This window comes from Pinus tabuliformis, chromosome X (assembly GCF_031772625.1).
Source record: "Pinus tabuliformis cultivar Carrire ecotype Pingquan chromosome X, CPIR1, whole genome shotgun sequence".
Taxonomy (NCBI): domain Eukaryota; kingdom Viridiplantae; phylum Streptophyta; class Pinopsida; order Pinales; family Pinaceae; genus Pinus; species Pinus tabuliformis.
In genome coordinates, this window is record NC_142308.1 from 360,663,939 (window position 1) to 360,676,563 (window position 12,625).

General features: G+C 38.0%; 2 pseudogenes; both read left to right on the forward strand.

Moving 5' to 3' along the window:
• Positions 1-5,479: 5,479 nt before the first annotated feature.
• LOC149139994 (putative helicase MAGATAMA 3 pseudogene) lies at positions 5,480-6,389 on the forward strand (annotated as a pseudogene).
• A 3,133-nt stretch (positions 6,390-9,522) lies between these two features.
• On the forward strand, positions 9,523-10,523 carry LOC149139995 (putative helicase MAGATAMA 3 pseudogene; annotated as a pseudogene).
• Positions 10,524-12,625: the final 2,102 nt, after the last annotated feature.

A 12,625-nucleotide genomic window follows, 5' to 3' on the forward strand; every position in this document is an offset into this window, starting at 1 on the left:
ATAGTAAATAAATAATAAATTAATTACATGCTTTAAATAAAATAAGAATAAACAAAAAAATAGTAAAAATCAGTGAAGCTATCAAAAAGTAAAAACAAAAGAAATAAAACAAGAAAAACAGTGATAATCAGTAAAGTTATCAAAAAAATAAAAACAAAAGAATAAAACAAGAAAGCAGTAAAGTTGCATGTTGACACATGGAGTGTGTGCATGTGGTTCCCCTTCCAATGTTTTCTCTATTTAATAAATGGGGAGGAAGATGAGAGGCATTCCATCATTCCATGATTCCATCATCCTTTCTCTTGGGAGAATAGTGTTTTGAGACAGAGGATTCCTTGGTAGTAGTACATTGATTGAGGGCTCAGGGGTGGTCAGTTGTAGCAAGATTTTGTGCAATTGAGCCTACGGTTGGGTGGAGAGTCGTCCCCAAGACTTTGTTGCAGTTAGCAGAATTCAACTAGCGTTCAACCCTGAAATCACAGGTGAGGAACATCATCGCCACAGGTAAGTTGTCTCTACTCATATTTCTGAAATTTTATGTTAATTAGTTGATAATTTGCGGGTTGATTATAAATCACATGATTAATCTAATTAATTACATGTTTTTATTTCGAGGATGTTACACTTTCTCTCCCCCTTTGACATCAATGGCAAAGGGTTACTCCCCCTGATGAAATACATTCCTCTTTATTCATGTAATATGTGTTTTTTTCTTTGACTACTTCTCTCCCCTAACATGTTATGCCTCTCATGGCTTGCCATAGTTGATTTTGTTTATCAACCACGATTCCTTGTCCATAGCTTGCTTTCCAAAATTTTTACTCCATTAATTTTCCCGTAATGTTGAATACAACTCTAACGACTTCTTCCATCTACCAACATGTTGAATGATATATCTTCAAATCTATAATTGTTGCTACTTATACTCCCCCAATTTAATATTCATGGGGAGTCAACAAGATAGATTCTTCAAAATAATGTATGAGTCATCTCTGTAGCCAGATCATCCTAAACCTTGGGATCATCCAATGTACCTATTGATTCATCATAGTCGTGTGCCTTTACAAGTCCTGAGAGCATGAATGGTGAGACTTTTTCATTCACTTTATATTCTTACCATTGTCTTCTTCTCCAGACCTTCGTGTACATGATATTAGAGTTCTCCATGTATCTGCATTCATGAGATGTAGACCCATAGTCATGGAATTTGTAACATTCAATGTTGAACTTGAATGATGAAGCAACTGACATATACCTTCTACTAAATAAGCCATTTTGAAATTGTCTTGCAATCTAGCAAACTTGCTTCTAGGGTTTTGATAATGTCCTTGATAATCATCCCTATCATACATTCTTTTATCCCTAGTCATATGCCCGAAGTTAGAACATGAGAAACAATAACTATTAAACTTAATAAGGTACCTAGATGAGATGTCTTGTCTTGATGGTCTTCTATAAACATATTTTTGAGAGGAGGTACATCCCTTTGTTGAGCATTAGTTCTTAGAGCAGCATAATTTCAACCTTCTTTTGTCCTTCAATTCAATTTGTCCTTAGAGGTGCCTTTTTATCAAGCTTCTCACCAATTTTGTTTATGGGGACTTGGTGTTGGCATTACGATGTATGTATTGTACTCAATTGTAGCAGAACAACTCTCTTGTATATGGTAACTAGATGAATCTATAGAAGAAATATCAGATGTGATTAAATGCAAGGCAGCTTCAAGGAATTAGTTCAGAAAGCAACTCACTCAAATGATAGATCACAGTACTGCAGGTTAACAGCATAGAGTTATGGATCAAACTACTCAGAATGAAGAAAGAGAGGTATATGTAGGTTCACCACTGACCAAGCCGCGTATACACGCGGGTTCACTATATACAAGTCACATATATGTACACACGCACTTTCACAAAAGGAAAAGCATGTAAACCTTGGAAAACTAAGTTTTTGGTTCGAAGTATTTGGTCCATGGTATTTTGATCCATGGTATTGGTCCAAGGTATCGGGTCCGAGGTATTGACCGTAGGTATTTGATCCAAGGTATTGGTCCTAAGTAATTTTGGTCCATGGTATTGAGAAATGCATAAAACTATAAAAGGAGGAGAAGATCATTAGGCCTAGATACTCAAGGATTGAATATCTGATGAAGAGTGAGATCTAGTATGCAGGTTATTAGGTTATGGTGCATTGTTGGATCTGAACCAAGGAGGAACCTTAGCGGTTGATGGAGGATAATATCTAATGATGGATCGGGATATTAAGGCGTAAAGTGAACTATCATTATGTGTTTTTGCTCATGAATATTATATATCTGAATACTGACGCATATATTATTCTATAAATGACATGATCTAGGTATAACCGAAGTCTGGTATAGCTGCAGAATTATGAATTAATATTTGCAGATTTATACGTTGGTTGGCTTTGAGGAAATCATGTATACATGTAGGTTCTACACAAGAAAGTAGTGTATACCTTATAAACTATGTTTTACATGCTATTGTTTGTTGTTGCAGTGTTCTGGGTTCTGGCTTGGGTTCTGGTTACTGTATTCTGGTGACAATATTCTGAAAGGTTAGATTGATGGGTTGTCAAAGTGATTGATTGATTTGGTTGTGGTTGGTTCAATAGGAGATTGGTTGATGCAGATATATTTGATGATTGAATGATGTTGTTGATGGATCCAGTCTAAAAATTTATGAAATGTGGTCCCTGGAAGAAAGGAGAAGGTTGTAGCCTTCTGTAAGTCGGCGCCTACATACTAGTAAACATATCAACTAGTACAAGAGCTAGGGGGTTGTAGCTCCCTTCTAGTAGAAGCTGGAGAACGAGAGAAGGTTGTAGCCTTCTACATGTAGAAGCCTGCGTACTGGTACAAGACTGCACCAGTACAAAATTGTAAACGGAAGTCTCTTATTATTAAAATAAGACAAAGATGATTGCAGTAGGTGGTTTTCACCCACATTGGGTTTCCACCTTATATCTTGGTGTTCATGTGTGTTTCGTATGTGTGATGATCTGTTCTATTTTTTACTGCACCTGGTTACTATTTATATGGTTAATGAAGTTCTGATGCACTGATTAAATATCATCATATGATGAATTAACTGAATCATAAGTTTGTTGGATACACGCTAGTTGCATTAAACACAGTTGCCTGTACACGCAAGTTCCCTTAACTGAAGTAGTGTATATGAATTTGCTTATGGAAATGTAAAATTTATTGATTTTCTAATACTGATTCACCCCCCCCCAGTATTATTTCCAACAATTGGTATCAGAGTAGGTCCTTCAGAAGAAGTTTGATTGCTTGAAGGAAGATCCAACATCATGAGTAATCAAGAAAGCGGGGGATCCATCAGACCACCAATCTTTGATGGGAGCAACTTTATTTATTGGAAGGTAAGAACCACAACCTATCTTCAATCTCTTGGAATAGATGTCTGGGAAATCATGGAAGGAGGATATACATTTCCATCAGCAATTCCTACAAATACAGCAGGTAAAAAGAAATATGAAACCAATGCCAAGGCTGTCAATACATTATTGGGAAGTCTGTCACAGAGTTTGTCAAAGTTATGCAGCTCAAATCAGCCAAAGAAATATGGGACAAAATCGTTCTAAGCTATGAAGGAGACTCTCAGGTAAAACGTGCTAAACTACAAACTCTCAGAATTCAATATGAAACTCTCAAGATGCACAATGATGAAAGTATAGCTAGTTACTTATTATGTATAGATGAGATTGTTAATTGCATGAAGAATCTGGGTGAAGAGATAAAGGAAGTTACCTTAGTTGAAAAAGTTTTAAGATCCTTATTTGCTAAATTTGAATCAAAAGTATTTGCCATAGAAGAAAAGCAGGATCTACATACTATTACTATGACATAGCTTCACGGAATCTTAACTGCCTTTGAGATGAGAAAAGGAGGTCCATCAGATATGAGAGAAGCCACATTTAAAGCTTCAGCAAAAGGAAAAGAAGAACTCAATGAATCAGGACATATTTCAGAAGAAGAAGAGGAAGCAAACTTTGTCAAGAATCTTCAACAAGGTTCTGGTAGATTCAGAGGTAAACTACCTTTCAATTGTTTTGCCTGTGGTAGAGTCAGTCATTATGCTGCCAAATGTCCTCATAAAGATAAATATAAAGGGAAGGAAACTGCAAAATGGAATAGAAAACAAAGTGTAAGTAAAAAAAGCTACTATACTCATGAAGATAGCGATGGTTTATCAAATAGTGATGAAGATGAAAATAGTAATGACTATAGACTTCTAATGGCTTATGAAGATGATGATTTTTTGGATGCTTTAGATGAAGATGACCTTTATGAAGAAATCTCTAAACTCAAAATCTGTTTAGAAGAAAAGAATATGATTATAGATACCTTGACATACCAACTTGTTGAAAGAGAAAAACACAATGAAAAGCTAGAATGTGAAATTGTGGGTCTAAGAAAGGATCTTGAGAAAACAAAATCTCTCAATCTTAGATTTGCTAAAGGATCAGAAACCTTAAATAAAATTATCAAAGTGCAGTGCTCTCCTCTGATAAAGACAGGTCTTGGATATAATGAAGAAACATCTCAATCACAGAAGCCGTCAACCTCCACTAAGTTCGACAATTGTCATCAAAGGTGTTAGACTCTGTCTTGCTAGTCTGTTGTCTTGGAAAAGAGGCTAAGGCAAATCTCTCCCTTTTGTATCACATTTGGTTGCCCTCTGGTCGGGAATGAAAGGCTTGTTGAAGCAGTTGGGCGTGAGAATTGGGGAGGCAACTTTTGTCACGTGGTTTCCAAGTATGATATTGTTCCTAGGATGCTCCTTGCACCGATTGAGTCAATTGCTAAGCCCTTTACTACTATTTGTTCTTATTGGCAGTGCATAAATGTGCCTGATTCTTTAATTCAAGATGCTGCCAGGACTCTTCTGAATCAGATCTTTGTTTCTCCAAGCAGCCCATACAGACCTTTTGGCACTTACATACTTTGCTCGAGCAATGGTGCAGCTTGTATTCAAAACGCTCAGACGGTTTTGGAGATGCTTAGTTTGACTATGCCAAGCCAACAAACTTCTTTGGATGAGATTGTACAGGCCTGTCTTTCAGAGCACATAAGGTATGATTCTGTTTTGGAGGAGGTTTTGCAAAACTCCATAAGAGGGATACGATCAATAGAGAATTCCAGTTCAGAATCTCCTTGCGAGATGGGTATCTTATTGCAGCTTGAAGCTATTGGCGTTGGAGCTCAGGATGACCTTGGACAGTTAGCCTTACACAAAGGAGAGTATTCCTTCCAACAAGGGGAGTGATTTGGCCCAGCTAAGTTCAAAAGAAAGTGAACTGATCCCACAACAAGTTCGTATGTTCGAGCTTGAGTGGTATAAAATGATTTGCCATGAGAAGGGTGACGAGTATTATGACTCTTTCAAGAACCGAAATGACAAGGACTATGGTGACAGTAACACTAAATTGATGAGGGCTTCTACCCAACAACTGGGAATGAGTTTAAACCAGAGGTAGTGGCAGCAAAACGCAAACACCGTGTGCATATTCTTGTCTGCGCACCTTCCAATTCTGCTTTGGATGAAATTGTTCTCCGTTTGATGAACACAGGTATTCGTGATGAAAATGGTCAAGTCTACAGTCCAAGTATTGTGCGAGTTGGTTTGCAAGCCCATCATTCTGTACAAGCAGTGTCAATGGACTATCTTGTGGAACAGCGTTTGAGCAGCATGGATAGAGCAGCTGCTATTTCTGGGCCTAATGTGGGTTCTGCAGCAATGAATCGTGACCTCGTTCGGGCTGCAATTCTTGATGAAGCTGCAATTGTTTGCTCCACACTAAGCTTCAGTGGAGCGAGTGTTTTTAGCCGTATGAACCGTGGATTTGATGTTGTTATAATCGATGAAGCTGCACAAGCTGTAGAGCCAGCAACTTTAGTTCCACTCGCCCATGGATGCAAACAAGTAATTCTTGTTGGTGATCCAATTCAGTTGCCTACTACTGTACTTTCTTCAAAAGCTGAACAGTTTGGATATGGCATGAGTTTGTTCAAGAGATTTCAATTGGCTGATTATCCAGTTCAGATGCTCAAAACTCAGTACCGTATGCATCCTGAGATAAGGGAGTTCCCTTCAAGGGAATTCTACTCAGAGGCTTTAGAAGATGGCGAGGATGTTCTACATCAAACAAAGCGTGCATGGCATGAATATCATTGCTTTGGGTCATTTAGTTTCTTTGATATAGAAGGAGAAGAATCTCAACCTACAGGAAGTGGTTCTTGGGTAAACATTGAAGAAGCGGAATTTGTTCTTCTCTTCTTCCGGCATTTGGTGGCAAAATATCCTGAACTTAAAGTCGGATCTAAAGTGGCTGCCATCTCATAATTGGCAGCGCTATTCAAACGGAGCCAAAATACTTTAAATTGGAACGAAAATATACATCACAGCAGAAGACATAGGATTCGATTCCTATTTCAAGACTTCAGTTAATGATTCAAAGGGATCTGCGCTCCAGCATTTATCTCTTAATTGGCCATCAGAGGAATTCAAGGGAAACGATGCTCTGTTTTTAGAAAAAATGGTTTTTCATCGACCTGTGGGGGAAAGGTTCTTGGTCTATTTACTGTATGTAAAAATGATTTTGTTTCAAATAGTAACGTGGCTTGATTTTGCAAATGCGCTTGTCAAAAAGGCGACCTCCACATTCCACATGCCATTTTGGTCTAACAGCAAAAGGAAATGGAAAGTATAACGTGGCAGTCCAGGTCGAAAACAAAATTAGAACGAAGACATCGATCCTGAGCAGAAAAATAGGGACAGATTGCCTATCCTAGTCTTCAGTTATGATTTGGAGGGTTCACACTACAGCTTCCGCCTTTGTATTGGTCACAGATATGTATGCGCTGATCTTTAGGAACCGATGAGTGGCTTTTTACTATTTTTCATAGTGCCAGTTGAAACAGTTCCATCTTTTCATGGATCGGTTTTCTTCTGAGTTGTTTATGGTATTAAAAAACATTTGTAAAGTGAGATAGGGGGAGTTCTAAAAAAAAAAGAATTATGAGCGCTGGTGGAGAAAAACAGAGCTTCTATTGTACATTTTTGACAGAGATTTTAATAAAAATGCAGCTCTGACCCCTGAGATTCCTGTGGTATGAAATTTAACATTTGTGTCATCTTTTGTTTCATATGTAGCCTGTTATGTGTTCATTTCATTTCATGATCGTTTCCAATTGAACAAATGAAGTGTTAAGGTAGAATTCATAATTTGTATGCTCTGCCTTTAAGTTTGTTCATATTTAATGTTTTCTTCTGTTTGACAAGGATTCATCTTCTATGCCCTTGTCAACTCCTCAGCAGTCTTGCCGTTCCATTTAATCTCAATTTGATGTTAAAATTTCTTCCCTACCTTGCCTCAGGAGATAATTTGTGTTTTTTGATTATTTTTCTCTGTTCAAGCTGTTTCTTTGCCCATGCAGCCCAGAAAACCCCATCATCCATTAAAACCCCTTTTCCTATCAATTTACTAGCCTAAAATCAGTATTCCTTATTGGTCATCTCAGCCCCTTTGAAGACTTTTCTGCCGAGATAGACCCGGAGAGAGCCCTCTCCTGTCCTCGTAGGGCTAGCTACGAGGCTGAGCTTGGTTTGATGTTGCCTCGAGTTTTGCCTTCTTCAGCCTGAGGCAGATTCGAGCGCTAACATAGTGGCGACCATACTGGGGAAGATGGTTTGCTGTTGATGTGACATTCGACTTGTAGATTGTCTTGTCCCAGTACATGAAATCAAGTTGCAGATCTGATGCTGATGGTGGACAGCAATCAGACACATATGCAGGCTGAAGCATTCACCTGGTGACTCCAACTCGATCCAGGCATTCCAGTGCTTGCTGATCCATTCATGCAATGGTAGGGTATGTGGCAAACCCTGCACTTTGTGAAGCTGTAAAAGAGGTTAGAAATCAGTTAGCAGATTCTGAAATTAATGAAGAATTTTTCAGTGCCTTGCTTCATTGGTTGAAATCTCCAAAGTTCCCTTTTGAAACTAAAACTAGATTTTGTGAGTTAGTTGTTGAAAGAGTTGAGAAGGAGATTCAATGTTTAGATGAGCAGATCCAATCATATGATTTCCAAGACCCTAAAAAGTTCTTGGAAATCCTTCCTCCATCGAAACAAGAAATAACAGACTTGCCTACAGATGTTTGCATTGACAGTGTGCAGCTGGAGGTATGTATTGCAGAGTTGGGGCAGCAAACAGAGTTTGGCTATTGCGATCCTATTGCAGCATACATGGAAATGTTTTTCAGTTTGACTGATAGATCAAGCTGTCTTATACATAGCCAGATTCATTACGTGCATGAAGGGCTACCAGCAATTACATCTGGGTCCTCACGGAAGCCTTCTCAAGCGGCATCATTTTCAGGTTTACTTGAATGGTTGATCTAGCATTTTAGTATTACCTGATCTACTATTTTTTACAACATAGTAGGGTAGATTTTGTAAATAAATAAGCAGCCAAAGGGTAGCATCTTATTCCAGTTTCATTGCAGCTTTAGTTTGAAGTTAGTTAAGCTAGTTTTTCAGTCATTTCAGTCTTGAGATCGAATCAGTTTGAGTTTAGTTTCAGTTTGAAAATTGAGTCAAGAGTTGTGTCGATTTGTTGGAATGATGACTCCATCGCCCATTGGACGGAGGCACTGTCTGCTCTCCCAAAGTTCTGCGGTTCTTGGCACCTCCAAAAAGCGGCAGCTGCCATCCCCATTGGAGCCGATGTTAGACTCCGTCTTGCTAGTCTGTTGTCTTGGAAAAGAGGCTAAGGCAAATCTCTCCCTTTTGTATCACGTTTGGTTGCCCTCTGGTCGGGAATGAAAGGCTTGTTGAAGCAGTTGGGCGTGAGAATTGGGGAGGCAACTTTTGTCACGTGGTTTCCAAGTATGATATTGTTCCTAGGATGCTCCTTGCACCGATTGAGTCAATTGCTAAGCCCTTTACTACTATTTGTTCTTATTGGCAGTGCATAAATGTGCCTGATTCTTTAATTCAAGATGCTGCCAGGACTCTTCTGAATCAGATCTTTGTTTCTCCAAGCAGCCCATACAGACCTTTTGGCACTTACATACTTTGCTCGAGCAATGGTGCAGCTTGTATTCAAAACGCTCAGACGGTTTTGGAGATGCTTAGTTTGACTATGCCAAGCCAACAAACTTCTTTGGATGAGATTGTACAGGCCTGTCTTTCAGAGCACATAAGGTATGATTCTGTTTTGGAGGAGGTTTTGCAAAACTCCATAAGAGGGATACGATCAATAGAGAATTCCAGTTCAGAATCTCCTTGCGAGATGGGTATCTTATTGCAGCTTGAAGCTATTGGCGTTGGAGCTCAGGATGACCTTGGACAGTTAGCCTTACACAAAGGAGAGTATTCCTTCCAACAAGGGGAGTGATTTGGCCCAGCTAAGTTCAAAAGAAAGTGAACTGATCCCACAACAAGTTCGTATGTTCGAGCTTGAGTGGTATAAAATGATTTGCCATGAGAAGGGTGACGGGTATTATGACTCTTTCAAGAACCGAAATGACAAGGACTATGGTGACAGTAACACTAAATTGATGAGGGCTTCTACCCAACAACTGGGAATGAGTTTAAACCAGAGGTAGTGGCAGCAAAACGCAAACACCGTGTGCATATTCTTGTCTGCGCACCTTCCAATTCTGCTTTGGATGAAATTGTTCTCCGTTTGATGAACACAGGTATTCGTGATGAAAATGGTCAAGTCTACAGTCCAAGTATTGTGCGAGTTGGTTTGCAAGCCCATCATTCTGTACAAGCAGTGTCAATGGACTATCTTGTGGAACAGCGTTTGAGCAGCATGGATAGAGCAGCCGCTATTTCTGGGCCTAATGTGGGTTCTGCAGCAATGAATCGTGACCTCGTTCGGGATGCAATTCTTGATGAAGCTACAATTGTTTGCTCCACACTAAACTTCAGTGGAGCGAGTGTTTTTAGCCGTATGAACCGTGGATTTGATGTTGTTATAATCGATGAAGCTGCACAAGCTGTAGAGCCAGCAACTTTAGTTCCACTCGCCCATGGTTGCAAACAAGTAATTCTTGTTGGTGATCCAATTCAATTGCCTACTACTGTACTTTCTTCAAAAGCTGAACAGTTTGGATATGGCATGAGTTTGTTCAAGAGATTTCAATTGGCTGATTATCCAGTTCAGATGCTCAAAACTCAGTACCGTATGTATCCTGAGATAAGGGAGTTCCCTTCAAGGGAATTCTACTCAGAGGCTTTAGAAGATGGCGAGGATGTTCTACATCAAACAAAGCGTGCATGGCATGAATATCATTGCTTTGGGTCATTTAGTTTCTTTGATATAGAAGGAGAAGAATCTCAACCTACAGGAAGTGGTTCTTGGGTAAACATTGAAGAAGCGGAATTTGTTCTTCTCTTCTTCCGGCATTTGGTGGCAAAATATCCTGAACTTAAAGTCAGATCTAAAGTGGCTGCCATCTCATAATTGGCAGCACTATTCAAACGGAGCCAAAATACTTTAAATTGGAACGAAAATATACATCACAACAGAAGACATAGGATTCGATTCCTATTTCAAGACTTCAGTTAATGATTCAAAGGGATCTGCACTCCAGCATTTATCTCTTAATTGGCCATCAGAGGAATTCAAGGGAAACGATGCTCTGTTTTTAGAAAAAATGGTTTTTCATTGACCTGTGGGGGAAAGGTTCTTGGTCTATTTACTGTATGTAAAAATGATTTTGTTTCAATAGTAACGTGGCTTGATTTTTCAAATGCGCTTGTTAAAAAGGCGACCTCCACATTCCACATGCCTTTTTGGTCTAACAGCAAAAGGAAATGGAAAGTATAACGTGGCAGTCCAGGTCGAAAACAAAATTAGAACGAAGACATCGATCCTGAGCAGAAAAATAGGGACAGATTGCCTATCCTAGTCTTCAGTTATGATTTGGAGGGTTCACACTACAGCTTCCGCCTTTGTATTGGTCACAGATATGTATGCGCTGATCTTTAGGAACCGATGAGTGGCTTTTTACTATTTTTCATAATGCCAGTTGAAACAGCTCCATCTTTTCATGGATCAGTTTTCTTCTGAGTTGTTTATGGTATTAAAAAACATTTGTAAAGTGAGAGAGGGGGAGTTCTAAAAAAAAAAGAATTCTGAGCGTTGGTGGAGAAAAACAGAGCTTCTATTGTACATTTTTGACAGAGATTTTAATAAAAATGCAGCTCTGACCCCTGAGATTCCTGTGGTATGAAATTTAACATTTGTGTCATCTTTTGTTTCATATGTAGCCTGTTATGTGTTCATTTCATTTCATGATCGTTTCCAAATGAACAAATGAAGTGTTAAGGTAGAATTCATAATTTGTATGCTCTGCCTTTAAGTTTGTTCCAAGGATAATTTTAGGGGCGAATGTTCGCCCTTTGGCGAAATTAAGGGGTTTTAAATTTTTAGTGGGCGAATATTTTGTATCATAGTACATTTTTACAAATCACCTCAAATAGCCCACCTTATTTTAAGGGAGAGGGTAAAAAAGGTAAATTTAGCCCTTGAAATTAGGACTTACAACCTTCCATTCGCCCATTTTCAAAAATAGGTTTTATTTAAGTGAATCCATTCGCCCATTTTCAAGAATAGGTTTTATTTAAGTGAATCCATTCGCCCATTTTCAAGAATAGGTTTTATTTAAGTGAATCCTATGGGCCAAATACCATATTTATAAAAGAGGTATGGTAAATTAATAAAAATATAAATAAATGAGAGGTATGGTAAATAAATATAACATTTTTTATATTTACTCCATAAGTCACCTTATATACATGTAAGGGTGTAAACAAATAAAAATATAAGTAAACTGAGGTATGGTAAATAAATAAAACGTCTTTTTATACTTACTCAAAAGGTATGGTAAATAAATAAAAATATAAATAAACTAGACGTATCGTAAATAAATAAAACCTCTTTTTATATTGAGTCCATAACCCTCGTTCTATTTATGAAGGCTCAAGAAAGAGGTTTTATTTAAGTGAATCCTATGGGCCAAATACCATATTTGTAAAAGAGGTATGGTAAATTAATAAAAATATAAATAAACCAGAGGTATGGTAAACAAATAAAACATTTTTTTATATTTACTCCATAAGTCACTTTATATTTACGAACACTCAAAAAATGGGTTATATTTAGGTGAAACCTATGGCCAAAATACTATGGGACAAATACCATGGACTAGATTGTTATTAATACAATGCAAAAAACCATTATTAACCCTAATATTAGAATTAATAAAAATAAAAATGGCACATGGTATTGACCCATGGTATTCACCAAAATGGCACATGGTATTGACCCATGGTATTCACCAAAATGGCACATGGTATTGACCCATGGTATTCACCTGGAATGTAGCCTATTTAAATGGGGGAATTAAACTAGCATGTAGCCTATGCTAAGATTCACTAGGACTTTACAAAGTTTTATTATTTAGTGAAAGACTCGCCAAGATCTTACAAGATTTTATAATTGAGTAAAATATTCGCCATGCCTGATGAGAGATTCGCCAAAAAATTATATATAGATATTAT